A 5,538-nucleotide genomic window follows, 5' to 3' on the forward strand; every position below is an offset into this window, starting at 1 on the left:
AAAAAAAAAAAAAAAAAAAAAAAAGAGGAACGTTGGAATAAACCCTGTGATTTTGGATTGTAATCAGAGGTATCCATATGAATTCATTATTATATACACACAAACAACACACCCACAGATACAGAACTAGAGATATGTATATTTGTATGCATTCACATATTTCCTAGCTATCTGCTGAACCTGGAAACAATGACACCTCAGTAGTTTCAAGGGTCCTTAGTGCTCAGATCTTGGTTTCTAAATACCATTCTCTAATTAAAGGTATTGGAGTCCCTGGATTTCCAGGGCTAGTTCAGGAAAAATACAAGTTGAACCCGGAGCATCTTATGGCGCCAGAAAAAATGTGGTGTTCAAAAAATTAGGTCGGGCATGATGGCTCACGCCTGTAATCCTAGCACTTTGGGAGGCCAAGGCGGGCAGATCACTTGAGGTCAGGAGTTGGAGACCAGACTGGCCAACATGGCAAAACCCTGTCTCTACTAAAAAGAAAGAAAAAACGAAAATTAGTGGGGCATGGTGGCAGGCACCTGTAATTCCAGCTAGTCGGGAGGCTGAGGCAGGAGAATAGCTTGAACCTGGGAAGCGGAGGTTGCAGTGAGCTGAGATCACACCGTTGCACTCCAGCCTGGGTGACAGATGGCCAACATGGCGAAACCCTGGCTCTACTAAAAATAAAAATAAAAAAATAGCTGGGCATGGTGGCGGGTGCCTGTAATCCCAGCTACTTGGGAGGCTGAGGCAGGAGAATCTTGAACCCGGGAGGCAAAGGTTGCAGTGAGCCGAGATTACACCACTGCACTCCAGCCTGGGCGACAAAGTGGGATTCCGTCTCCAAAAAAAAAAAAAAAAAAAAAACTTATGAGGACATGAAAGGACACAGGAGCGGTTCTAATGGCCAAATCTGGGACAAGTTGAAAAAAGTAATAATGAATAATCATTTCATGAAATGGTAATCCATAATAACCCATCAATAATAATAAATATCTGTGAGTCTATATGAATGTAAATAAATAAATAAGTAAATGGAGGAAAAGTGACAGCTCTTCCTTTCAGAAGAATTCCATTAATAAGTGTAGAAAGAGACAAACACCATAGGCATAATAGTTCCAAGCAAGAAGCATCAATGGATGATACAACTAATGGGTAAAATATGATGAAAAACAGAATATTTATATATTTCTAGGGTTATCTTGCTACAAGATACTCAGCAAAATATTCTGTTTTTCAAAGGGAAAAATACTAACTTTACCGTGAAGGAACCTGGTAGACACGACCTTAGTCAAGTGATGAAAGTTAACATCACAAGTAACAAGACAAATTGACATTATGTGTCTCCTGATAGGATGCATTGAGGTGGAGAAGAGTGCCTTATCATGTCTGTGGTATTCTTTCCAAAAACGCATTACCAGAATTTAGTCACAAAGAAAATTCAGAAAAGTTCAAGTTAAGGTACATTCTAAATAACTCTCCAGTGCTCTTCAAGTGTCAAAGTCATGAATGTTAAAGAAGGATGGAGGAACCATCCCAAATTAAAGGAAACTAAGAAGACATGACAAATTAATGCAATGTGGGATCTTGTTTCAAAAGGAAAAAAAAGAACCCAACTAGTGGCACAATTAATACAATATAAATAAGGTTTTCAGATTAGATAACAGTATTGTATCAAATTTAATTTCCTGGTTTTTATAATTATAATGTGGTTAAAATAGTTTACATTTGGAGAAGCTGAGTAAAGGATATATTGGAACTCTTTGTATTTCTTTTGTTATCTTTTATTCTAAGTCTGAAATTATTTTTAAATTATTTTAAAATGTAAAGTTTAAAATAATGCAAAGGCCGGGTGTGGTGGCTCATGACTGTAACCCCAGCGCTTTGGGAGGCCAAGACAAGTGGATCTCTTGAGGTCAGGAGTTCGAGACCAGCCTGGCCAACATGGTGAAACCCCATCTCTACTAAAAATACAAAAAAAATCAGCTGGGCATTTAGCCTGTAGTCCCAGCTATAGTCCCAGCTACTCAGGAGGCTGAGGCAGGAGAATTGCATGAACCCGAGAGGCAGAGGTTGCTGTTAGCAAGATCACGCCACTGATCTCCAGCCTAGACAATAGAGTGAGAATGAATCTCAAAAAATAAAATAAAATAATACAAAAGACTTGTAATGAACTGTTCTGTCATTCAAATACAGCAAGCTTGTCAAAAAGCAGTCTTGAGAAGTAGGTAGGGCTACACCGTGAAGGCACTTGGTAGCCACGTTAAAGGATTTAGGCCTTGTATCTTAGGAGCAATGAGAAACCACTGAAGAAGAGGTTGGGGCATGGGGTCAGTATATCTGTGAGGTTTTCAACAGGAAAGAGATGGCATGCTCAAAATAGATGATTTGAGGAAGATTTGTTTACATAGAGATTGTGTAAATGATGCTCCTGACTATGTAAAGGATACTCCTGACTTCTAAATCCTGACATTATCATCAAAAATAGGAAGTTTTCTAAGCTTACAGTTGTAGTAACATTGACATTTTCATTTGAGAACATTCAGGCATAATTTGAGGGATCGATGCTGACAATTCTAGTGCCTCCTGAAAGATGTAAAAGATTTTTGTTGTCATGTTTTGCTATGAGGAAATATGTAGAATAGGTACCTGATGTTTTATTGATTTTATTCATTACTGTTGCTAGTTTCTGGAATCTTGCCAGAAGGCTCCTCTAGGTTCTACAGGTGTTTTGTGTGTGTGCTGGGTGCTGGCTCCTATGGTTCCTTATGGATGTTTTCAAAAAAGCTACACTACTTGACTTCTCTCTTATGACTCTTCCTACCATCATTTATTACTACTTCCAAGTGCTGAAAGTTTTGCTTTCCTAGTGCTTATAGCTCTGGGAGCCAACCTTAAATGGTCTAGGAGTTTTTATAATTAGTTGCCCCACTGAGCAATCTGACTGCCTTCATGAGGACTACGTGAGTCATCTACTTTTATAAGTAGGGTATGAATATTCATTCAGATCATCTCTCAGCTTCCCACAGCTGTTCCTCTGACCCTAAATCAAAATCACAAACAAATTCACCTTCCTGCTTTCTCTAGCCTTATTCTTTTTCTTCCTAAGACAGATCTACAGTCTCTTTTGCTGGACTATCAGCCCTCAAGTTTCCATCATTATTTCTTGCAGGGACTCTTATGCCCCAGGGTTCCTAAGGGAAGTTTTGCATATTAAAGTTTCTACTATAACCCTAATTGCTACATTCCTGGTTTTCAAAAATAGGTGGTTCTCAAAATTAGAACTTTTCAGCTGAGTAATCCTCACTTTACAAATATACATTTAAGAAATTGTAGTATCTTTTAAAAGTCTATTTCTTCTGGAATATGATTGAAGTTGGCCTGCAAGATCAAATTATACACAGGGGCAAGATATATTTTCATTTATTAATTCCATAGGAATTAACAGAGGTTACAGTGAGCCGAGATCATGCCATTGCACTCCAGCCTGGGCGACAGAGTGAGTTTCTGTCTCAAACAACAACAAAAATGTAGTTATGGAAACTTCCTTTTTCAGCTAACACTTTTATAATGAAAAGGACTAACTGGAAATATATTTTTATGCCTCTTGAAGTACGCAAGTCTCTGGCTTTTTCTGAAAATCTGGATGCCGCATAACACATACGCAGAACGTGTTGGCCAAATGTGACAACACAGATGGAGCAGTGTGCGGCCCATGTAGAGGTCGGCTTTTACTTTCTGCCTTTTCCACTTTTCAGTTCATAGGTTTTCTATATTCCTTTGTCAATGTCTGTTGGTTTAGGTTCCTTGGGCAAACACTTCCCCACTATCTTAGCTTATTATTTTTTTTTTCCAGTGGTATTTTAGGGGAAGAAAGTGAAATTTCAAGAATTAAAAGGAAAATGTTAACTTTAGTTGCCAGTGACTAATTAGGGGGCTAAAAATGAGGAGTTTTCATTGGACTTCATCTAAAAGTTTGATTCTTAGTCTGTTTTCTAGTGGCTTCCTTAGTAATTTAAGCCTCCTCACTCTATCTGTTGGAAGAAGAAGTATTGGTATTAAACATTAATCTAAGAAATATGTAATGGAATTGCTTCGAAAGCAGTCCCCAAAACTCATTTATTGTAGAAAGAGATGCCTAACTTTCACAGTTATTAAATATATACCTTGTTAAGTACTAGAAATTCAAGATGATTCAGTAATAACTGCATATCACTTATATTTGGGAAGATAAAATATGTACTTTTTTCCTTTAAATTTTACTTTGTTGGAAAGCAAATGAGTTGTTAAATATGTGCTGGATTTGGATTCAAATATTAAATTCAAGAATTTCAGGTTATTTGGACATACTTCTGTATACAGTTCCTTAACTGTTTTATGGTGCTTTTTTTTTTAAGTAGAAAGGATTTTTTTAAAACTCAGTTAAAAAATTTAGTTATGGGCCGGGCGCGGTGGCTCAAGCCTGTAATCCCAGCACTTTGGGAGGCCGAGACGGGCGAATCACGAGGTCAGGAGTTCGAGACCATACTGGCTAACACGGTGAAACCCCGTCTCTACTAAAAAATACAAAAAGCTAGCCGGGCGAGGTGGCGGGCGTCTGTAGTCCCAGCTACTCGGGAGGCTGAGGCAGGAGAATGGCGGTAAACCCGGGAGGCGGAGCTTGCAGTGAGCTGAGATCCGGCCACTGCACTCCAGGCCGGGCGACAGAGCGAGACTCCGTCTCAAAAAAAAAAAAAAAAAAAATTTAGTTATGGCACATGGACACAGGGAGGGGAACACCACACACTGGGGCCTGTCAGGGGGTTGGGGGCTAGGGGAGGGATAGCATTAGAAGAAATACCTAATGTAGTGACGGCTTGATGGGTGCAGCAAACCACTATGGCACATGTATACCTATGTAACAAAACTGCATGTTCTTCACATGTACCCCAGAACTTAAAGTATACTAAAAAAAATGAGTTATGGCTCGAACATAATGGCTCATGCCTGTAATCCCAGCACTTTGGGAGGCCGAGGTGGATGGATCACCTGAGGTCAGGAGTTTAAGACCAGCCTGGTCAACATGGCGAAACCCTGTCTCTACTAAAAATATAAAAATTAGTTGCGCGTGGTGGCGGGCGCCTGTAATCCCAGCTACTTATGAGGCTAAGGTGGGAGAATCGCTTGCACTTGGGAGGTGGAGGTTCAGTGAGCCTAGCTATGAGGTAGCGCCACTGCGCTCCAGCTCGGGGGTGACAGAGCAAGACTCTATCTCAAAAGAAATAAAAATAAAAATAAAAATAAATAGCAAAGCATGGTGGTGCATGCCTGTTAGTCCCAGCTACTCAGAAGGCTGAGGTGTGAAGATTGCTTCAGTCCTGAAGGTTGAGGCTGCAATAAGCCATGATCACGCCACCACAATCTAGCCTGGGCAACGGAGTGAGACCCTATCTCAAAACAAAAACAAATTACAGCATATATATAACAAATTTTTTTTTGTACGATGAAATGAATATGCATACCCTAATTATACAACAAAGATTGAGGAACTTAAACTCCTCGATCACATAG

This window comes from Trachypithecus francoisi, unplaced genomic scaffold (assembly GCF_009764315.1).
Source record: "Trachypithecus francoisi isolate TF-2019V2 unplaced genomic scaffold, Tfra_2.0 Lachesis_group15, whole genome shotgun sequence".
NCBI lineage: Eukaryota > Metazoa > Chordata > Mammalia > Primates > Cercopithecidae > Trachypithecus > Trachypithecus francoisi.